The sequence below is a fragment of the Peromyscus maniculatus genome, chromosome 15 (assembly GCF_049852395.1).
Source record: "Peromyscus maniculatus bairdii isolate BWxNUB_F1_BW_parent chromosome 15, HU_Pman_BW_mat_3.1, whole genome shotgun sequence".
Lineage (NCBI taxonomy): Eukaryota > Metazoa > Chordata > Mammalia > Rodentia > Cricetidae > Peromyscus > Peromyscus maniculatus.
Window position 1 is genome coordinate 68,451,408 of NC_134866.1, and position 23,604 is coordinate 68,475,011.

Below are 23,604 nucleotides of genomic sequence, written 5' to 3' on the forward strand. Positions count from 1 at the left end.
CTGTCTTCTTGACGTTAGCCATTCTGACTGGGGTGAGATGGAGTCCCAGAACACTTCATTTGCATTTTCCTGATGACTAAAGACACTGAATGATTTTTCAAATAGTTACTAGCTGTAGCAGAAACCTTAGAAGGTCTTATTAATAAAATCAAACCTGAGGCCAGTTATTGGGGTGAATGCTGGAAGATCAGAGAAGCAGAACAAGCCACAGCTATCTCACCTAGCCAATTCCTCAGCTAGTCTTGTTTCCTCAGACTAGAAGTCTCTCAGTCCTCATCCAGAATGAATCTCAGCTGAACTGTTGCTAGAAGCCTAAAAGCTTAACCAGCCAAATGCTTCTAGTTTCTGGTCTTCATGCCTTATATATCTTTTTGCTTTCTGCCATTACTCCCTGGGATTTAAGGCATGAGTCACCATGCCTGGCTATTTCCAGTGTGGCCTTGAACTCACAGAGATCCATGCCTCCAGAAGGCTAGGATTAAAGGCGTGTGTGTCACCATTTTCTGGCCTCTGTATCTAGTGGCTGTTCCATTCTCTGACCCCAGATAAGTTTATTAGGGTGCACAATATTTTGGGGAACACAATACCACCACAACTAGCCATTTATGTTACTTGTCTTGAATACAGTTCAACAGCTTATTTATTGACTGGAGGATTTGAATATACTTTACTGTTTAATTTTTGTAGTCTTTTATATATTGTAGACTTTTAGAAAAGCTCTTTTGCTTGTTTGTTTTTCTGGGTCATCCATTCTATTCCCTTCCATTAGTCTATGAGTGTTTGTGCTATTACCATATTGTCTTTGCAATAGTGATGATAAGTTCTGTATGTGGAGAGATGGTGGACAGACTATATGCTCTCATGGCCATTGACAAATTGTCAGGCTGTCATGCAGAGGGACTCTCTAGCTTAAACTACAGCTTCTCATGTTCTACTGGCAGACTAAATGGATCATTTCTACAGCAATTAGAGCCTAGTCCAGTCTTCCCTATGACTGTGGGAACTTAATCCCTAATGGCTATTGGATTGCTATGGATAAATGACCACAAAGTTGAGAATTTCATAAACAGAAAATGTTCCATACAGTTCTGAAAGTCACATCTGAAATGACTCTCACACAGTTAAAATCAAGGTGCTGACAGGATTATGTTTTAACCAGTGGTTCTGTGGGATAACCAGTTTCCTTGGCTTTTCTATTGCGTAGAGTTTCAATTCTTGCATGGTTTTTCTCAAGCCACCTCTCTAAATGTTCAAAGGCAGCAGCTCATCATCTTCTGTTTTCTCTAGCCTATGGGCTCTTTCTCATCCATCTGAAAATTTCTTTTCCTCCCTCCAACACAGACACACAGAGAGTTCATGTAGGGTCATCCTGATTCTCTGCACCATGGGATCTTAAGTTATTTATTGCTGAAAATCTAGTTTGTCCTATAAGGTAACAATCACAAGTTGCAATGACTGTCATGTTGATCTTTGCAAACCACCTTTTGTCACCACACTTCCACATTTTCACAGACTCCAGGCAATTGGGTTTTGACATTTTTTTTTTTTGAGGGACAGCAGGAAGCATTACTCTGTAATGCAGAAAGGTACAAAGGCACAAAGAATAAATGTGAAAATGTAAGTGTTGCCCAAGGGAAAATTTCCTTTACATCTTTTCTAAATCACACCTCTCCCTTCTATTCAGCTCCTACTAGGAAATCAAGCTTAGAGAGCTACAAACTCCCATCGGAAATCCCGATTTGGCTCACATGTTCTGTGGGATCGTCTCCCCTCATCTCTTCCCAGTGCAAATCAAACAGACGTTCTCCCACTCTGGAAAGTAGCCAAGAAATCAAACAGACATTCTCCCACTTCAGAAAGTAGCCAAGATGACTTCAGCTTTAAGGCTTTGGGGGATCCATGGTCTATTGCTTTTATCACCATAATATTTAAAATACCATTTTACTTTTCATTCACAGTGGCTACATATTACAGAGTATATGAAGAGAAGATACATATGACTGAGCTTAAAAGAATATCTAATTTTTCTCTAAGAGACCTATAACATAAAATTGGTTTCAAATTTTGTAATAACTTGCTGTTCTCTCACATAGCTAGTCAATGATAGAAATGATTTTGATCACTGTGTGCTGTGAAAAATTCCCTCCTTTCTAACTAAAACCTCAATCTATTTTCTAGAAGACTACTTTACAGAGCTACAAACTCCCAGAGGAAATCCCGATTTGGCTCACATGTTCTGTGGGATTGTCTCCCCTCATCTCTTCCCAGTGCAAATCAAACAGATGTTCTCCCACTCCGGAAAGTAGCCAAGAAATCAAACAGACGTTCTCCCACTTCAAGTACAAGATATATTGCTTGTTCAAAAGCAATGTGAAAGTCACATGTTGCAAATAATGAGTGCCTTATGGGGACCAAGGTAACTTTAAGATTTGATAATTTTGCTTAATAAATTAATGGAGTGCCATGAACAGCCTGCTGGAACTTTCTAAATATATTTCTAAGGGTAGTATTATGTAAAGATCTGCCCCATGTGCAAAAAAGTGGAAAATGTGGTTCTTATGAGTTCACACATGTGGAAATATAGACAAGCAAATAAAATTTTGGGAGTATATTGATAATATTAGCTAACAGAAATAATTATGAATTAAGATTAAACTGAACAAAATTATATAATTATATAATACAAATTTTAATGAGTGGTTTGTAGATTATATGAATAAATTTTAGTTTTCACCATTTAATTTAAAAAACCCAAAGGATGATATTTTCTGTACTTGAAGATCAGTTGAAATACATTTAATATGAGTCTTTTCTTATAAAAAACATGACATATTATAAGTACTTATACTTTCATAGACCTAACAGGGCAGTATTTTCAAAGGCCTTTTAGTCTTAAGGCTTAAAAGTATAAAAATAATATTGTAATGTATAGAAAACTTTCAGTATTGATTTTTCCAACAAACCAGGAAATTAGTTTGCAAACATGTGAATCTATGTATTAACAAAGATTACTGTTTTCTTCAAGATATAAATGGTTAAAAGCAAACCGTTTTGTAACAGGTATTATCTTATTCCTATATTTATAGCTTTTCGTTCAAACAGCTACACCCTGCTTTACTAGTTCTATAAATCCATGTGTTTTTGTTTCAATCCACCTCTCAATCCAGATAGTTTGTGTCCATATGTTAAAAGAAATAGAATGCTCAGACTGAGCAAATACTATCTTAGTGGACAGCACACAAACTTCCTTATTAGATTCAAAGATTTCATTGTTACAATATTGTTTTTCAAGTGAAGGTTTTCTAATCAGCAAAATGGTGAAGAGTTGAACTGAGTTGAGAATAAAGGAAGAGGAGATATCACTAAGATCCTTTGATTTACCAACAAATTTCTTGGCCCTTCAAGAATATTTGAGGGATATTTAAGGATTCATGAGACAGTTATAGAAAAAAGAATGTACAATATGCTTAGTAAGACGCAGAATATATCATGTACTTTTCAAAGGCTTTTTCACAAAAGTGAAGCACGAATTTTAACATTCAGTGTTAACTCTAAGCTATTCTATTACAATATATAGCTATTTCTATGGCTCTATTAGGCCAATCTTCTCCAGCCTGTGCATGTAGTATATGCACACGAACACATAGATGCCTCTTGGATTTCATCTCTCTTACCCTTACTATTATGTCCTTCATTTCAGCTATAAATTAACCTATTTCTTGTTCCTTACACATATTTCTTTTTCCATTTCCATGTTTCTGAATCTTTCATGAGATTTTTGCCTTAGCTATAACATTTCTAAACCCAGCATTGAACCATTTGATTAAACTTCTTGATAGCTACAACTAAGTTGACACTATGTCCCCAGTCGATGATATGTAGTTTACGACTTTCTTAAAATAGCTAAATGTACTCTTTATAGTTTTCTTAAAACATGAGTCCTACTTTGTCTTAAAAGTGTTTCCTATTATTGTGTATCCTTTAGCTAGATTATATTATATTAGAAAGCCAGGCGGCCCTCAGTGTCAAATATGCGTCAAAGCTGTCAAAAGCACTTACAGGATGCTCATAAATGGAATACTGCCCATACTCTGTATTTATTCTCACTCCAAGACCTAAGCAATTAGCAGAAACAATGTATAGCCAATGTCTAGACAGTAGAACAAATAACTAAAATTGCTGGCTTGAAATAATGAAATTAAAAATTCCATTAGAATTCTTGGAGCCTTCAAGTATTCTTCCATGAACAAATATATCAGACTAAAGTACTACAGGAAAAACTAAATTCTTTGCATCATTTGGTCAGAATGATCCTGCACTATGTAATAGGAAAGAGGAGAAGAAGTTAAATTTCCTCTTTCATAGCAAGGACACTGAAAGCCAAATGCAATTATCCCCGAATCCTTACTCCCACAGACAGAGAGAGTGATCAAAGGGCTGACTCCTGATATCTCTTATAGTTATGACATTTCCCTTTCTGTTTCCTCATTTCCCTTTTCAGTTCTGGTCTATGTTCTGGTTTATTGCGGGATTCATGCAAGAACAGAAACCCCAAAAGGATGACTCAGAATTTCCAGCATCTCTAGTGCTCACGCCTGCCAAGCTGCAGCACTTCAGCAGGGCAGCTCCTGTTGCCTAATCAGCCTCTCACTGGAGTCAGGGTGGGAGAGTGCTGTCTGCGGCCCTGCGCATGTCACCCACTTCCCACCAGGACCATGTACTGCTGACTCAATTGGAGAAGTCATCAATCCTGCAAACTATCAAGCTACAAGGGTGAACACTGTATTACACCATTTCTTTGGTACCAATACTTTCCGTTTGATTAAGAAACTATTCCTACTAACCTAAAACTGATAATAATTTGATATTTTAAAAATCATTCTTAAGAGAAGAGGACACAACTGTAACAGATTTACCATTCACTTAATGTTTTTTTTTTTATTAAGTTTAGCCCTGTGTTGAAATGTGACTAGATTGCCTAATATGGGAAATTAATATTGATTTGAACTCGTGAACTGAAGTCTTTTTCTTTTCATGTTTAAAGTAAGATGAACATACAACTTAATCATGAATAAACTTTAATATGATGAAAAGTTCTAGTTTTTCAATAGCTACTAATTTTCCTACTTCTTGAAGTTAATGAACATTCATAAATAGAGGTGTTAGCCTTCTTAATTTTCTATGAGGTATAATAGTAGCACTTGATTCAAGTCTTATAAATACAGTGATCTTTACTAAGCCCAGAGTGTTTGGACAATGATTTATGAGATCTGGCATGAAGCACGTATACATGTTTTTTTCTATTTTGGGATAATATCTATACACTGAGTTCTGAAATACAAGATCAAGAATAACTTAACTGGCTGCTATTTTTATTAGTTTAATAGATCTACATTAGCGACTATTCTGGGTAATCTGTGATTTCCTTTCTATCTATTCCTCAACACTCTTGCCATACAATTAAGTTGACTGTGGCTGAATTCAAATAAATGGATTTTACTAATGCTCAACTCTTTCCTTATTTTCCATGCATCATTTACAATATTATCCAAGTTTTTTTCATTGTGTTTGTAACATTTAAACCAGGAAATTAGTCTCACTTGAATCATTATTTTATTTATTTCACTCTCAGTTTTCTTCATAAATCATTAACAATATGTAGGCTACGCATCACTCTTTATCTCTTTAACAGGATTTGTTCTTATATTATTTGTAGGATTTTTGCTAGATTATATTTAATTTTCTAAAATGATAGTGCTATAAAATTTTCCCAGGTATCAGAAACAAAGTATAGAAAACACCTTGATAACAGAATTCTAAGAATTCTCAAGAAAAATGAGTATCATGTAACTTGTGGTTACTTTAGCCATAGGTAACATGTACATGGGAATGGGACAACAGTGTTTTCCAAATGTGCCAACTAACCATAATAAAATACCCATTATTTATTATGGTCACAGAAATAATTTGTACATCAAAACATACAAAAGTATTTATAGGCTACCAGGTGACATTTTGATACATGTATGCATTATTTAACATCGTGGTGAAAACATTCAAATGAAAACCTTCTATTGGGTTTCTGAATGTAACAGTGCATCATTGTTTAAATGTGCACGCCAGAAAACCTTTCCCAGTGAATAAAACAGTGCTGTCTGAAGGAGTGTGTGTGTGGGGTACTTGATTGGCTTTATATCATGCAAAGTTAAGACAGTATGTTTGATTGTAGAGCCAGTGAAAGAAGAGAAGCAGCCCTTCCCCCCACCCCCATATCAGCAAAAGATACAATCTATCAGAATTAAGCAAAACAAAACAACTTAAATGCCATACATCTAAAGAGACAAAAAGTGAGCTTATATATAAAGGTAAAAAAAAAAATTAGGACTGGAATACACCCATACCCCACAAACCCTAACAAAAGACAGTTCTGTGTTCACATTAACACCACATAAAACAGTGCTGTAAGAAATAATCAGAGCTAGTTTATAATAAACAGCACCTCTGTTCTCCAGGAAAACTCCTTTATCTAACAACACAGCTTCAGTCTGAGCACTGTAAAGCCCCAGGCACATTTCTAGACACAGAGGAATTTGTAACACATCTCTTTTCACTGAACAGAAGAAAATGACCTTTAGCTGGGACAGATATATAGCGCGATTTACAAATCTGACCCACTAACACATGGCAGACCTGTCTCCCCAGCACTGCTAGAACATTTAGAGTTCCATCTCACAGCTTTCAGAAAAGTTCAACGTTCAAATTCATGCAATGTCAACCAAATTCTCTATCATATTCCTATCTTCCGGTTCCTCGAAAGTCATTTTCCTTTCTGAGTTCAGTCTCCTAAACTTCAAAGGGCGATGAAGTACGGGAACACTTGCACTCTACAGAGACAAGGCATGAAAGTGCCTTGCACTAATAGGAAAAGCTTATACGTAGTCTGAGTGAGTTCATGGTGAAATGGCATGCTGTAGAATGGCAATTTTTGTAGGAAGCAAAGACTATTATAGAAGACAGATATGTAAAAGCAGGCATACGGTCAGAAATAAATGACCATAAGCAGGATGGGAAATACAAAGCTTGCTCAAATCGAAAGGAAACACCTTCACCTATATAGCCACACTCACAAGAAATGTAATAACTCCTCCCTGAAGAAAAGCAATCACAGCTAGGCTTACTAAAAATATGTGGACATTAGTGTAAAACCCTTGGGTGAACAAGAATACTGTAGGATATAGTTTTAAATTCCTTAAAAACAGACACTTAAAAACCAGCCTTTAGGCCGGGCGGTGGTGGCGCACGCCTTTAATCCCAGCACTCGGGAGGCAGAGCCAGGCGGATCTCTGTGAGTTCGAGGCCAGCCTGGGCTACCAAGTGAGTCCCAGGAAAGGCGCAAAGCTACACAGAGAAACCCTGTCTCGAAAAACCAAAAAAAAAAAAAAAAAAAAAAAAAACCAGCCTTTAAGGTAAGGATCTTTACGACTTAAGAAAAAGAAACAGAATCTTAGTATCATTTTGATATACCATTGACTACACATACAGCTTTACGTACATTCATACACATAGGAGACGTTTAAAGCATTCTACAGTCCTACTCTTTAGTACTGCCAACATATAAAATACATTAGTGTTAGATACGCTTCTTTACAGCCAGCAATCAAAAGCAAACATGTATTTTTGTGAACTGAAATGAATAATTATTTAAATTTCCTATATATTACATAAGAATGTACACACACACACACACACACACACACACACACACACACACACACATACCATAACCATAGAAAGGTCAAGAAAACAAACTTAAGCACTGAGATTTAAGGAAATACAGTTTGTAAACCTATTTTTTGCCTGGGTGGCAAATAGCAAATCAAATAGCCTTCTAACTCGCCTCTCAGAGTTACATTCTGGCCACTTTCAATCACATACAGAAGAAAAACTGATTTTCTACAATATAAATCAAATAACATAACTACTTAAAATTTTGCCAAAGGCCTCCCACCCCACCCCAGGCACACTGAATAAAATCCAAGCCTCTGAACTCAGGCATTTAGCATCTGTGTGATCTAGATAGCTTTACCTCTCCATGCTAACACAGGAAGGCAAGGAGGGATGGGGAGAGAAGGAGGGAATGAAGGAGGGATGGAGAAGAGAGAGAGATGCAGATATCCAGTGTATGTATCTGTGAATAATGACTACTACTTGCCAGTCCCTACACAGCCTTTACAGGTTCTCAATAGACTATCTCACCTAAAACACATTCCTGGTTTTTGTTTTTTTTTTTTTTTTTGGTTTTTCGAGACAGGGTTTCTCTGCGTAGTTTTGCGCTCACTTGGTAGCCCAGGCTGGCCTCGAACTCACAGCGATCCGCCTGGCTCTGCCTCCCGAGTGCTGAGATTAAAGGCGTGCGCCACCACCGCCCGGCCCTGTTTGTTGTTTATATGCAGCTTAAATATTCCAAGAGGCCTTCCTGGTCACATTTTTATCTGAGGTAGTTTCCTTCTATGATTCTCTGTTTCAATTTCCTCATTTGCTTCTCTCAACATCTATCACTGCACACAAATTCAAAGTGACTGTCAGCACATTCCCAAGGTTGATCTTCCATCACCTAAGCGTCAAGGTGACCACAAAGCATGCCTCTTTTCCTCTGATGGTGTTTGTGTTCATTTTAACGAAAGAAGTTCAATGTAGATTATTAAACATGCCCATTTTCTGGTTAAGAACAGTAGGTTGGCCTTAGAAAACATGTTCTGTGCTGGCATATGATTTTAATAACAAAGATTCCACAGTCAGATAAAGTCTTTGGGGCTACATTATGTCCATTTTGAGAGGCTAGGGGGCACAGTAGAAAGTCTTCGGGGAAGAAACTTTTATTTTTACTTAACTCTGTTTATTTCTAACATTGTACATGTTCATCTCCTTCTCCTTTGTTACATGTTTATTAATCTCCAGAGATATTAGGATTCAACCTTAAAAAAAAAAAAACAAGCTTCGAGAAATGATATTCTACAGCTCCAGGGAAGAACAACTTGACTGTTGGTTTCCTATTTATCTATTCAATGTATTAAAAGGTTTTTACCATGATGTCACAGAGGACTTAGAAACATAGTAGTCTTCTTGTTCTATGAAATAATGAACAGAGAAAATATGGCAGCTAGAAGAAAATTATTACTAAAGTGAAAGAATTTCTTTGAACTTATAAGAAATCATTAATAATTTATACATACATAAATTTAGGTCAACATATAGATTGCTGTAGTGCATGTGGATTTGTATGGCCTATAAAACATAGTAAATTAAATTAGATTTTAATTTATCAACTTACAATTCTCACATGAAACACTGCTAACTTTCAGTTCTTTTGTTGGATGGGATATCAAGGCCATGCTTCCTCCCTCCTCTCTGATGCTAAAAAGTATCAAGCTTCAAGTTCTCTCTCATCTGGACCACAGCAGCCTCCTGACTCGTCGTTGAGAGTTCTATTCTTGCCACTTTCAATCACATATAGAAGAAAAACTGATTTTCTAACGATATAAATCAAATAACATAATCACTTAAAACCTTGCCAAGCCTCCATAGGCACATGGAATACTGTACCAGCTTCTTTGAATTGTTTGGGAACTAATAAGATGACTAGGAATCTTATTCTTCAAAAGCTGTCCTAGTAGAACATGCTGCAATGACAATTTTCCTTGTGTCTTCGATAAGCCACATTTATTTGGTATCTATCGCTCTTAAAATACTTTGTGTAGCTGTTTAGCAGCTGTGCTGAGAATCATGAGTGCTCTTGGGAGTGTGTGACTCCTAATAGCACAGTACAATGAAGATAAATTTCTGCTGTTGAGATTACTTCAAAATATCACATTACATCTGTAGAAATGCAACAACACCAAATCTTTCCTTTCGATCTACCTCACTATCCTTAACTATATGATTTTGGCACAAAACACTTGCCCAATGTTCTTCCTATGCATGTAGGAGCGTGAGTATCTCCATGCCATCAGCTGGAGCTCAAGTGTGTGGTTGCTTTCAAATGATATTAAATGTCAATCACGTCTTCATCTCATAATCTGCTTTTGAGTCTACAAAATTTGGTATTTACCTATATATGATTAAAAGAATGTGCTCCAAATAAAGTGTCCTTGAACAGTTCCAAAAGAAATTAAAAAACAATCCAGAAGAATTAGATCTCAATTCCATATACATATTTTTTTATAAAATGCACCTTAAATATCTATATATTGATTATTTTTGTAGTGTTAATTTAAAGGACTGTGGTGGTTTGAATGACAATGGCCTACAAAGGCTCATAGTGGAATGCCTGCTCCCTATTTGGTGGACAATTTAGGGAAGGATTAGGAGGTGTGATCTTGTTGATGGGTGTGCTACTGGGGATGGGCTACGAGTTTTCCAAAGACCCATTCCAGGCCTAGGCCATGGCCAAGGCCCAAGTGTACATACGTTCTTTCCATATTCTCTCTCCTCTCTCTCTCTCTCTCTCTCTCTCTCTCTCTCTCTCTCTCTCTCTCTCTCTCTCTCTCTCTCTCTCCTCTCCCTCCTTCCCATCTCCCTTCTCTCTCTGTCTCCATGTAACAGATAAAATGTGAACTTACAGGAGGGAAGCAGTGGCACACGCCTTTAATCCCAGCACTCGGGAGGCAGAAGCAGACGGATCTCTGTGAGTTGGAGGCCTGCCTGGTCTACAGAACAAGATCCAGGACAGCCACCAACAAAACTACACAGAAAAATTCTGTCTCAAAAAACAAAAAAACCCCACCAGATGTGAGCTCACACCAGCGCTCCACACCATGCCTGTCTGCTGTCATGCTCACCATGGTGGTCATGGATTTACCCTCTGAAACCATAAGCAAGCCAGCAATGAAATACTTTCTTTTATAAGTTGACTTGGTCATGGTGTCTCTTCAGAGTAATAGAAAAGTAAGATAAGGATACTTTAAAAATCTTCTTTGTTTAACATAATAAATACTTGTGTATTTACAATGCCTAATTTTTTCATTGGTAATCTGATATGAGGTACAGAATAAGGGACTAGATGGGAGGGTTGGATCACTCTAGGAAGGGGAAATAGAACAGATAGTTATGGGTGAATAGTGGTGGCTAGAATGGCAGGATTAAAGTGGGAAGAATGAGGGCATTGAGGGAGGGAATATGGGGAGGGACAGTTAAAATTAAAGGCCAAATGAGGGATCATATGGAAATCAAATATAGTCAAAGTTTCTTATAATATATATGAAGGTGATCTAAATAAAATTGCCAAAAAATGTGGGAAACAGAGCCCCTGCTGGACATTTGTAGTCACCAAATAAGGCCTCTAATTCTAGGAATGGATTATATCTAATTGATTTGTGGACCAAAGGGGCCCCATGGGAACTCCCAAACAATGTAGGTTATTGCCAAGATTATTGGTTGCTCTCCACAGACAGACAGCAAGGCCCAGTTGCTTAACACAATATCTACAGAATTCACTGACCATGGAGACGTCAAGCTGGTGTCTACCTAGAGCCCTCACCTGCTCCTGATTGGTATTTTCTGCAAGCTACCAAAGGAGAAAGGTAAACCCCAACCCAGCTACCAACTCTTCTATCTATACTGGTGACATTGACATGCCTACTAGATAATCTGGTCAGACAGTGACACAACTTCCTGGAGTGACCTACAAATACCTGATTGGACTTCAGGCCCACCCCACGAAATAGACCCCATCCCTGACACTACTTACATGGACAAGAACCTGACAGCACAGAGGCCAGAGACCTAGGGGAAAACACGTTCTACTCTTCTGCTAAAGGAACGTAGCAATGAAATGATTCCTAATGGCATTCAGCTATACTCCCAGGTCAGTATCTTGCTCAGCCATCATCAGAGAAGCTTCTTCCTGAAGTAGATGGGAACAGATATAGAGACCCATAGCAGGGCAGTGTGCAAAGAGTAATTCCTTGAAGCACTAAGTTCCAAATGGGATGCCTCCATCAAACCTGTCCCCTCAGGCTCAGGGAATCCTGTCAAAGAGGAGGCAGGCAGAATGTAAGAGCCTGAGGGGGCAGAGGACACAGGGAAACAATGCCATCTAAACACAGCAGGACTGATACACATATGAATTCACAGAGACTATGGCAGCACACACAGGGCCTACACAGGATAGGACCTGCTGAGATCCCTGTGCTGAGCAGGGACAGGGACACAAGTCCACAAGCCTAATTCAGAAGCTATCTCCAATTAGTAAGTACTCCCAAATGAGTAATTAGTTTTCTCCAACGGAATCTCACTGGGCATAAAAACCACTCTTAAGGATAGGTAGCACAACCACTACCTAGTAGATGGCCAACACCAACACAAAATGAACTCAATGCATTTCTGATGGTCTTTGTTTTAGAAGGATTTTTCCTTTTAATATTATGTTTTTTAGTTTTGTGGTTTTTATGGGGCCTGTGTGTGTTCCTGTGTGTTTCTTAAGCTTTTTTTTTTTTGGCTCCTTTTCTTCTGTTTGTTTTGTACTATTCTGGCTTGTTTTTATTTTTTTCTCATTTTATTATTATTTTTATCATTATTATTATTATTATTATTATTATTATTATTAAATTTTCTGTTTGTTTCCTAATGAGAGAGAGAAATAAAGGATGCTGATTTATGTGGCTGGGAAGTAAGGAGAATTTTGGAGGAGTTGGGGGAGGGGAAACTAATCAACATAGACTGTAATAAAAAAATCTATCTTCAATTAAAAGAGTTAGGGTCATTGAGATTTTTGTCAGAGAAAGGATTGCAATTTCCTTTGGGAAGAAAGAAACGAATTGGTTAGAAATAAGAAAGAGAGGTTCAATTACTAGAGACACAGAGTCTCCAGTGTGGTGGCCTGGGAATGAATCCCTGGAAGAAAGAGCTGAGTCAGCAGGCCAACACAAAGTTCCACATCCTCATTCACATTTCAACTCATAATTGTTAAATACAATTACATTGGGCAAGAAACAGGCTTGTAATAAATCTCATTGTTATTCTTATTGTTTATGACAATTGTGACTAATCCTGCCCAATTACCATATATTGACTTAAAAAGATCACATTTTCCTGCCAGTATATCTATGGTGAGCTACAGAAAACTCTCTTTCCTTGTGAACAGAAATCAAAAATACTTTTTATCATCTAGCTCAGGAAATAAATAACAGAACACATTTGATTTAATTGTGGGTTTATAAAAATGCTTACTATTCTAGATGACCAAACCAATTAAAAATGAACGAAGAAAGGAGGGAAGGCGAGGGGATGGAGAGCAAATCAAAGTGTCCTAAGTGTACTGGGTGCAGGGCTTTGGGATGCCAGCTAGCTTGGAGTAAGAGGGAAGTATTCTTGGTTAACTTGTAGAATTGTAAACTAACATCATCTTCAGAAAGGAATTATAATACTGAATTGATTTTGGAAATACAAAAACATTCAAAATGTCATTTAGATACAGTATTTACATTTCATTACCATAAGGCAAACAATGAGACGTCAAAAGCATATTTAAATATTTGCTTTTAAATTGTATTTCATTTTGCGGGTAAAGAATATCATAAAACCCTCCGAATTCTTCAGCAAAGAAACACTTAGTCAATCCTAGTTTTTCTGAGGACATTAAGTGCAAATTGTAATAATTTTAATGAGAATATGCTCTGAGCCAGTGTTTTTATAAAATCCCACAAAATACTCCATTTAAAAAGATTTTAAATTCAAACACATTTGGGAAGTATTGATTCAATAAAGTTAACATGCTAGTGTGTGTTCTGAACCCCAGGCCAGTTCTCTTTCCTTCAGAGTCTCCCAAAAGTATGGGATGGGGGAACATAGTACTTGCTAGGTCCTTCTTTATTTATCAGTTCAAGGAGTAAACTCTACACGAGAGTCTATTCTATGAGAAGTTATGGAAACAGCACTTCTCTTTAGAAAACTTGTGGGTTTGCTTAATCTTTTTTTTGTATCGCACTCACAGAATACCCATGAGTTCTTCATGTTACAATACATACAGATGGAAAGAAAGCAACTGTGCACATCTATGTTTGTCTATCTACCTTACCTACCTATCTGACACACATATATTTAGAGCTAAACACATGCTCTTCTTGAAACTGACTCAAGACATAGTTGTTCACGTCCATCTTCTTTCCCAAAAGGTTTTTGGGAAAAGTTTTTCTAGGGCGATATCTTCACACTTTTATTGTTCTAGCCTTCCCAACTCCTAGTTAAGAAAGATATCAAAGAGAAACAGCCATTTCAATGAGAAATGGAGCCACTAAAAAGTCTACAAATGGGTTTGTGAGATGTCTTAGTTGGAAAAGGTGCTTCTAACCAAGCCTGATGATCTGAATTCCATTCCTGGAACCCACATGGCAGAAGTTAACCTCTGACCTCTGCCTTGGCACATGCATAAATGTAAACATATTAATAATTGTCTTATGTTAATAATTACTTCAACCTTTTTATTTTTTTTTAATGCATGTGTTATGTGTGTCTGTATAAATGTATACCACACATGGACCCTAAGAAGCCGGAAAGGGTTTCAGATCTCCTGGAGCTGCAGTCACTGGTGGTTGTGAGCAATCTGACATGGATGAGGGGCTGAACTTGGTTCCCCTGGAAGAGTTGTAAGTGCTCTTAACCATTGACCTACCTCGGTAGTCCCTTAATATTCTCATTTATGAATGAAAATTCAAAAGGGGAAAGGATGATAAGCAAATCCCAAACTGCCTACACATGTGGTATGACATGTGTACACAACCCAAGTTCTCACACTCTGGATCTTAAGTTTTGACCTGACCATGTGTCTCTCACATGCTTGTTTCATTTCTGAGTCTATCAATCCCCCCATCAAGGAGATGTATGAATTTAGTGTATTGGTTTGTTTTACTTACTTAGATGTTTAAAGAATTTAAAAGCTATCAGCAGAGTTCATCTTATTTTCTAATTTATTTATATTTTATCCAGGAATCAAACCTTCTAAAGTGAATAAAATACAAAACACAATAAAGCAATCCTCTTATTTACATTTCCACTTCAAAGACAACACATTATATTGTGGAAGAATGAATGTATTTTATCTACTAATATTCATTAGGAGGGGTAATTTGGTAGCAATTTATAAATTCCTGTGGTATGAATATTAAAAAAGGATAAAGAATAATTTATTTATATTAAAGGAAATTGTGGACAACCTAAGATTTTTTTGTACTAATTTATCAGATTTAGAATATCTGAGCTCTCTAAATTGATAAATTATAAGAAGTCTCAATGGGAAAAATTCCATTAATCTATGTAATAAAGTGAATCCAACTATTTTGATTTTCTTTTCAAATAAGAAACTGCCATGTGAGCCTTAATAAAATGCTCTACAAAGCACCAGAGTAATGTACATTGATTTTTAGCAGATGATCCTTACAAAAACACATGATACAGAATATAAGCAGGGTGCTTATGATGTAGTGCTAATAAAACACATACAGTATGAGTGATGCACATATTTAAAAAAAATAAAAATATAATAAAAACACCTGCTGTGGGATATCTTTCTGTATGCTGTGAATACGTGTTGCTATGATTGGTTAATAAAGAAGCTGCTCTGGCCTATGGCAAAAAAGATTATAGCCAGGCAGGAAATCCAGAAGAGAGACAGGAAGAGTAATGGTAGAGTCAGGAACCACAGCCAGACACAGAGGAAGCAAGATGACAAGGCAGAACTGAGAAAAGGTACCAAGCCACACGGTTAAACATAGATAAGAATTTTCACCCAAAACCTGACAAAGCTTTGAAAAAAGATTATAAAATGGAGCTATAAACAGCTTCCTAGTTCTGTCTTCTCAAGCAAGCCTTGGCATGTGGTCTTGACCTGCAGCATGGCAGATTCCTGCTGAGGTACACAGAGGCATTTCCAAGCCGTGCAGTATGCTGCATGGTGGATTTAGCTTTTCCTAGTACAGACACATACACAAAAGGTTTCTGGGCTACATGCTGCTGAATGGAGGCATGAACCTACTGTCTCCCAGAGTAGGCAGAGAGCATGGCTCCCAGAGCTGGAGGTGAATTACCTCCACCATGCTGAAAAGCTGAAATGGGAGGAGTCAGCAGCCAAGTCTACTGCTTCAGTCCTAAAAACACAGCTTAGCAGTTTAAAATCTATCCTGGTTAGAGAAGGATCATACATTCACAATAAAACAGATTCAGATGAAATAAATCTCTGAACAGATTATATTGTGTATAAAAATGTATGTAGGCTTGGAAGAGAGGGGAAAAGGAGTATATAAAGTTATATAAAAATAGTATTAAAAATAAAATCTTTAAAGGGACAATAAGAATAATATAAAAGATAAACCACATAAAGATGGATATTACAGAGAGAATCTGTGTTGTCTTTGGGATTTTTAACTGCAGAAAGACATTTGATTGTAAAGGCTGCCGAGTTAAATAAATATTTTAAAGGTATCTTGACTTCAAAATTTATGTCTAAGGATATGTTGCTTTGGAAAAGAGGTTCTCCTTTTGCTTCCACAGAAGATGAGAACCTGTGGATTGCTTCCAGGCTCATATGGTTTGATCAGCCAAGACCCCTAAAAGGTTTCCGGTGACGCCATGGCCCAGATGATGCAATATCCAGAAAAGCTTCAAGGCAACTGGCTCAGACAATGCAGCCTCACAGACTATTCCAGTCAGGACTTGACCATAATTCTTAATTTTCTCAGGATTATTTGGTTTGTTGGATGCTATAATCCACAGACCCAGAGAAGCTAAGTAACAAGGAGGGGAAGGGGAAATAGAATAGACATGGCAGGTGGGTGGGTGCAGTGGAGGGATAGGAACAGAAGGCATTAGGTGCGGTGGAGAGGATGGAGGGAGAGAGTACCAGAAGAGAAAACTGGATTGCGGAGTACAGGTCAGGGACAAGCTAGAAACCTAGTGCGATGGAAACTTCAGGATTGTTTTAGATATCCTGGGATTTTTATGTTTCTATATAAAGCTGAAAATTGCCCTTTCAAGATATGTGGAGAATTGTGTTGGAATTTTGATAGGGATTGCATTGAATCTGTAGGTTGCTTCTGGCGGGATGACCAGTTTTATTATATTAATCCTACCAATCCAAAAGCATGGGAGATCTCTCCATCTTCTGATATCTTGTTCAATTTCCCATCTTCTGATATCTTGTTCAATTTCTTTCTTCAAAGACTTGACTTGAAGATTTTATCATAAAAGTCGTTCACTTGCTTGGCTAGAGTTGCCCCAAGATATTTTGTAATTTTTGAGGCTCTTATGAAAGGAGTTGTTTATCTGATTTCTTTCTCAGTCCATTTGTCTTTTGAATACAGGAAGGCTACTGATTTTCCTGAGTTAATTTTTTTATCCTCCCACTTTTCTGAAAGTGTTTGGCAGCTATTGGAGTTTCTACAGGGAATATTTACAGTCATTTATGTATACTATCATATCATCTGCAAATAAAGATACTTTCACTTCTTCCTTTCCAGTTTGGATCCCTTTGATTTCCTCCAGTTCTCTTGGTGCTCTAGCTAAGACTTCACCTACTATACTGATTAATTATGGAGAGAGTGAAAAACCTTGCCTTGTTCCTAATTTTAGTGGAATTGCTTTGAGTCCCCCCCCCCCCATTTAAGTTAATGCTGGCTATGGAATTGATTATCAGAGTGTTGGCTTTATCATGTTGAGGTATGTCTCTTATATTCCTAATCACTCCAGGACTTCAATTATGAAGAGGTGCTACAATTTGTCAAATGCCTATTCTGCATCTAATGAGATGATTATTTGGTTGTTGCCTTTCAATTTGTTTATATGGTGGATTGCATTTATAAATTTACATAGGATAAAAAAAATCCCTGCACTCTGAGATGAAGCCTACTTGTTCATGGTGGATGATCTTTTGGATGTATTATTTGATTCAGTTTGCATGCATTTTGTTGAGAATTTTTTCATCAATGTTCATGAGGTAAATTTGCCTGTGATTCTCATTATTTGTAGTGTTTATGTGGTTTAGGTATCAGGATAACTGTGGCCTCTTAAAAAATTGGGCAGTGCTCTTTATGTTTCTATTTTGTGGGACAATTTGAGGAGTATTGTCTTCAACTCTTTGTGAAAAGCCTTGTAGAATTCTATGCTAAAACCATCTCACCCTGGTTATTTTCCTTTTCTTTTCTTTTATTAGTAGACATTTAATTACTGCTTCTATTTTACTTGGGATTACAGGTCTGCTTAAATTGTTTATCTAATATTGATTAAACTTTAGTAGGTGGAATATATAAAAAATATTCATTTCCTTTTTATGACTATATATGTTTTTAAACAACTTTAAACTTTGTAAACATAACTGTAAGATAATGAAAAGTTAAATACAGTTCATCACATGTAAAATGGATTATTGTATAATTAGCAATATCAACCCTAAATCCCCACTTCCACAGTGGAAATAGGATACAGCATTATTAACCTAATGAATTAAGTAAAAAACATAACATTAAATTGAATCAAGCTTTTCAAATAATTCAATACAGTCCTAGCTAAGCTGAGGTTTGGATTCAATATAATAATATGGATATTTAGCATTATAGTTACTTCTAATCAACTTCCAAAACCTAAGGCAAGTCTCCTTAATTCTGGGAAAGAATGTATCTTAAAGTAACCATTACATTTTTCTCAACAGTTCTGCATCCTATGCAAGTCCAGTAGAGTGTGATGGGTCAGGCAAGCATCAGTCTGTGCAGTTCATTGTCTTTCTTGTACTATTTTCAAGCTTTAAAAAATATGTTAAAAAATACCTCCATCTTCAATTTAACTGATAAAACTCCAGCATTAGAGATGCTAGTCAACACTTCCTGCCTCTTCTTGCTGATGTCCCTCCTGATCTTAAGCAGAGAATGACATTGTGATGGGCATTCCTTTCAGGAATAAACAGTTCAAACAAGGAATAGAGTTGGTAACTAGAGAATATTGTAAAATGACAACTGCCAAGGTTTGCAAATGAGTGAGTGAAAATATAAGTAATCATTGGTGGGGGAAGAAGACAAAAAAAATCATAAACTAAATCCAACATTAAAACAATTCAGAAACTAAATCCAACATTAAAACAGTGTTGTTTGAACATGTGTTCTTGGGTGGGTTGAATAGCGGTTTCTAAGCTTGCAGTAGTTACTTGCACCCTATAGATGGCACTGGGCAGGACTCCCCAGGTGAGGACTATATTGAAGAGAGAGGGCTTCCTCCATGTCAGGCAGCTCAGTATCTGTTTTAAATCTTTTCAACCCATCTTGTTTGAGGTATATAGAAACATCAATGGAAAAGTGCAGGGGTGCCATAGCAACCAGGTGGATGTTGTTACAGTAAGTGACTATGCAGGATTTCCCACACCATCCTCTTCCTAAAGATGGGCATGTGTTGCTGAGAAAAGGTAAGTGGTTGGTCTCTAGAAATGTAATCTGCATATTGACAAGTAAAAATTCCACAGTCACTCCCATTCAGTTGTTGAGGAATCTCCTTTGATGTCATACTGTATCTTTTCCACTCCAAAGGGTCCAGCTCAATGTTCCTTCAAGTTTTGCTCTCATTTTGTAAATATTCAAATACGATCTTACAAATACTCTGCCCTGTCTGTCCCATTGAATCGAGGTATATGATACTCTGTTTTCTTAGGTCGATTACTATTAGGCTCCAATGTACCTTCTGGTGGATAGGTATGAGAATAATTTCTTTTTCAAACAGTTTTATTCCCTGAGTCCATCGTTTAACAGAACAGTAGCCACCATGCTTTAGTTTAGGATAAAAGAAAGTGCTGAACACATGAAGAGCTGGGTACCCTTTTTTGTTATTTCTCTCAACCAGAAGATTCATGTAAAAATTGATAACCTCATCATTGAGACACTCACCATTCTCTAGTGTGTGGATATCTCCTCGAGTAATATGCAATTTGAATGCACTAGTTAAGATTTCTTCCTGGGGTCCTGGACCTAGTGCATTTTTTATTTCCTTTTCCATGTCCTCTGTAACAATAAAGACTTCATCCATTCTTCTGACCTTTTCTTGGTCTACAGCAGGCTTTTTCTCTGCCATAACTACTGGCTTCTTGTTGGGGAGTGACCTACTGCTGCCACTATGCAGGAAGACTTGAGCCTCTGCTCTTAGCAAGTCAGACTCCAAGTAGTGTCCCCTTCTTCCTTCAAGGTTTATGGCATCTTTCTCCTGTGTATCAGAAGAGTTCTCTGTACACATCCTCACTTTTTTGTCTGGTGAGACACATTCCTTTGTGGCAACAACAGTAGATTGTTTAGGATCACACTGAGTTGTTCTGAATCCATGACTGTGCCCTTCCACACAACCTTTGATCTTCAAAGTATCCACCAGGGTTGTGAGAGCTCTGTGGGTCAGATTTCATATTATCATCAGATGAAAGATGCTGCAGTAACCTTTGGCGCTTGTGCCTTTGGTGGTTTTCGGCATATTCCTCCATGAGGCAAGAGGGCCTCTTGTGACCCTTGCCACCATCCCTAGACTTTCTCACAGTTACAGCCTGCTCCTGTGGACCTTTGGCCCACTCTAGGGGCTTTAGTTGTCTTAGACTTTCTTGATGGGGTTCCCACAGCTCATCCTTGCATTGCTGTTGACTTTGAAGCTCTAGGTCTTGCTGTTCCTGAAGTATCCTCTTCCAAGTTTTGCTGTGCTCTTCAAACTCCAAGTCTGTTGCACCCTCATCCTGGCATTTCAGTTTTTTTACCTTGTCCCAAAGCTTCAAACTCGATCTCTGTCCCACCTTCATCCTGGTATTTTCATTTCTGACCTTGCCCTGAAGTTTCACGCTTTATTGCCATCTCACACTGTTTAGGTTGCCACATGGACTCGCTTCTGAATTGGCCTTTGCTGGGTGCCAGCTCCCCAGTATGGTAAAGCTTTCCTATTTCCAAATGAATGCAACTGTCTGCCTGACTCTGGCTGGTTATTCTTGGGCTACTCACCTTGATATCTGAAGAATTACTTATTCCAGTAATGGTATAATCCACAAGTTGGTTCAAGGTCAGAAACCTATCAGACCACAGGATGAAGAGCTCAGAATAGCTTTTCTTTATAAACAAGAGTTAACTTTGGATGTCAGGGTAAGACAATAAGAAGCCAATTGAGCTAGCAATGGGAACTGATTGGTAAATAATCATGTCTTGGCAGTTCACTGGGGTCCACTGTGGGAAACCCCATGGAATTCTAGGACTCCTTCCTCAGAAGGTCCCCGCAAAGGCTCAGTAACCAGCTAAAGACCCAGAACTTCGAAAATGGACAGATTGTGCTAGCCACCATAAGACACCAGGCCTTAACCATGTTGCTAACACATTGGAGGCAAGCCTCACAAGTGATGCCTGACTCCGAGGCTGCCCTACCCACAACCTTCAAGGTTCCATAGCTGATTGTGATGTGACCTAAAAGAAGTAAATCAATGTTCTTTGGAGGGTGGCAGGTCTGCTCACCCCCAAATGGGTCCAGGAGTTGGATAAAAAGGGTTAGAGTGTTGCAAACTAATCATACACATCTCAGTTCCCTTCTGAAGAGCACAGGGTTACATAGATCATTTCAGTATAATCTAGCTTGCCCTGATTAGTACATTTGTATGGTGATATTTTATTTGTACTGAAATGTGATTTTAATTTTATGTTAATAAATAAAGTTGTCCTGGGGTCAGAGCTATTAGAGCCATAGCAAGAGCGTGATGGTTAGAAGAGCTAGGTAGATTTCTGTGTGTTCAGGGATATAGCCAGTATTGGAGACATACGCCTTTAAGACCTGGAGGGCGGTACTTACAGGCAGTGATGAGGCAGTCATGTGGTTGGGTTTACAACCAATGAGAAGGCAGAACAGAAAGACTATTTAAACACAGACAAACAGGAAGTACCTCTCTCTCGGGGAAGCTAGGAGCACTGCAGGAGGTAAGATTTTATCTCTGAGCTCTGACCTCTCAGCTTTCTCTTTTACATTGGCTCTGTGTTTCTTATTTTAATAAGATGATTGGTTACATCTACATCTGGCGCCCAACGTGACAAGAATCCATTAAAAACTGCTTGGGGCCGGCTCCCTAGCCCGAGCAGCTGGCTCCCTAGCCCCGGCCCAGGTCTGCTTGGCCTTAGGCCGGACTAACTGTGAGCTGCTTGTTTAAAGCCAGTGCTACAAACAACTCAGGCCTGCCCTGCTAAACAGGGCCCCTGCCTGTAAAGCCAAGCCTTGACTCAGCTCAAGAGGGAACAAATGGCTGGATTTAAGCTTTAGCCCGCTACGCTTTCCTTTCACTTTCACTTTTGCTTTTGCTGTCTCTCTCTCTCTGTCTCTCTCTCTCTGGATTCACACCTAGGACACTAGGTGGCTGTTTTGAAATTCGCTTGGATTTCTACTGTTCTACGCAGATTTGGTAAGTCATAAAGGAAACTATTTAAAAGACAAATTTTTTCCACATTTAAAAAAAATGGGTTTCCTGTGTACATTGGAAGAAAATTGGGTTTTGTTTGAAATTTTAGGCAGTCTGACAATGGAACAACTATATGAAAAGATTAGTATTATGGGAATTATGCAGTTTATCACCATGCTTATTCTCATTTTACTATTTAAAAAGATAGTCGATTTAAGTGCCAGGATAACAGCTTTAGAAAATCTTGTTAAACCTGTAAAAATTCAGACAGAAGAAATTAACAGTGAAGTTGGTTCAAGTTTGGATCATAAGGTTACAGAAAGAAAGCCTGTTTTCACACAGTCACGCTTAATTTATCCTGTAACCATACAGCAGATGCCTGATCAAATGGCTACACAAAATATTTGGGCTCCAATTGAACTGATGGATTTTAAAAGGTTTAAGGAGGCAATAGTACCTTATGGCATGCATTCCCCATATGTAAAGCAAATGTTAAACTCTTGGTCAACATATAATAGGATTGTACCACAGGACTGGCGGGACCTTGCACAAGCTGTTCTGGAACCCAGCCAGAGACTTCAGTTTCTAACGTGGTTTAAGGAGGAAGCTAGAAACGTAGAAAAACAATGGAGGGATAAAGGAATACAAGTTTGTCAGGATCAGCTTATTGGTGAAGGCCAATATGCTTCAGTACAAACACAATGTTTATATGATGTTCAAACCCTAATTTTATGTTGAATGGCAGCCTTGAATGCATGGGACAGAGTTGAGGAACCAGGAAAAAAATCTGAGTCATTTACAAAGGTGAAGCAAGGCCCAAAAGAGTCTTTTACAGATTTTTTACAAAGACTGGCTTCATCAGTACACAGAATGGTCACAGAATCAGAAGCTAGTAAGGCAATAATTGAAGCTTTGGCATTTGAGAATGCGAATGCAGCATGCAAAAGAATCAGGCCATTAAAGGCAAGATCTGCACCTTTGGAAGATTGGATTAGAGAAACAATTAATGTTGAGGTTGATGAGCATGATGATACGTGGGTAGGAGAAGTAATTTCAAAAGGTTTGAGGAGTGTTAGATGTTTTGGGTGTGGAAAGCAAGGACATTTTAAAAGGGACTGTAAACAGGTCATTCCTAGAAGCAATGTTTCTTCAAGGAACAATGGCAACAGAATGCCCCT

At 37.9% G+C, this 23,604-nt stretch overlaps 1 protein-coding gene and 1 pseudogene across 4 annotated transcripts in view; both read right to left on the reverse strand.

Annotated features, from left to right (window-relative positions):
- Xrcc4 (X-ray repair cross complementing 4) overlaps nt 1-23,604 on the reverse strand; it is a 243,229-nt gene that overhangs the window by 23,816 nt on the left and 195,809 nt on the right. The gene's annotated exons all lie outside the window — the stretch shown is intronic.
- On the reverse strand, nt 14,946-21,631 carry LOC102913930 (sentrin-specific protease 2 pseudogene; annotated as a pseudogene). The gene has a single exon (XR_013044801.1). The product of XR_013044801.1 is annotated as a sentrin-specific protease 2 pseudogene (transcript).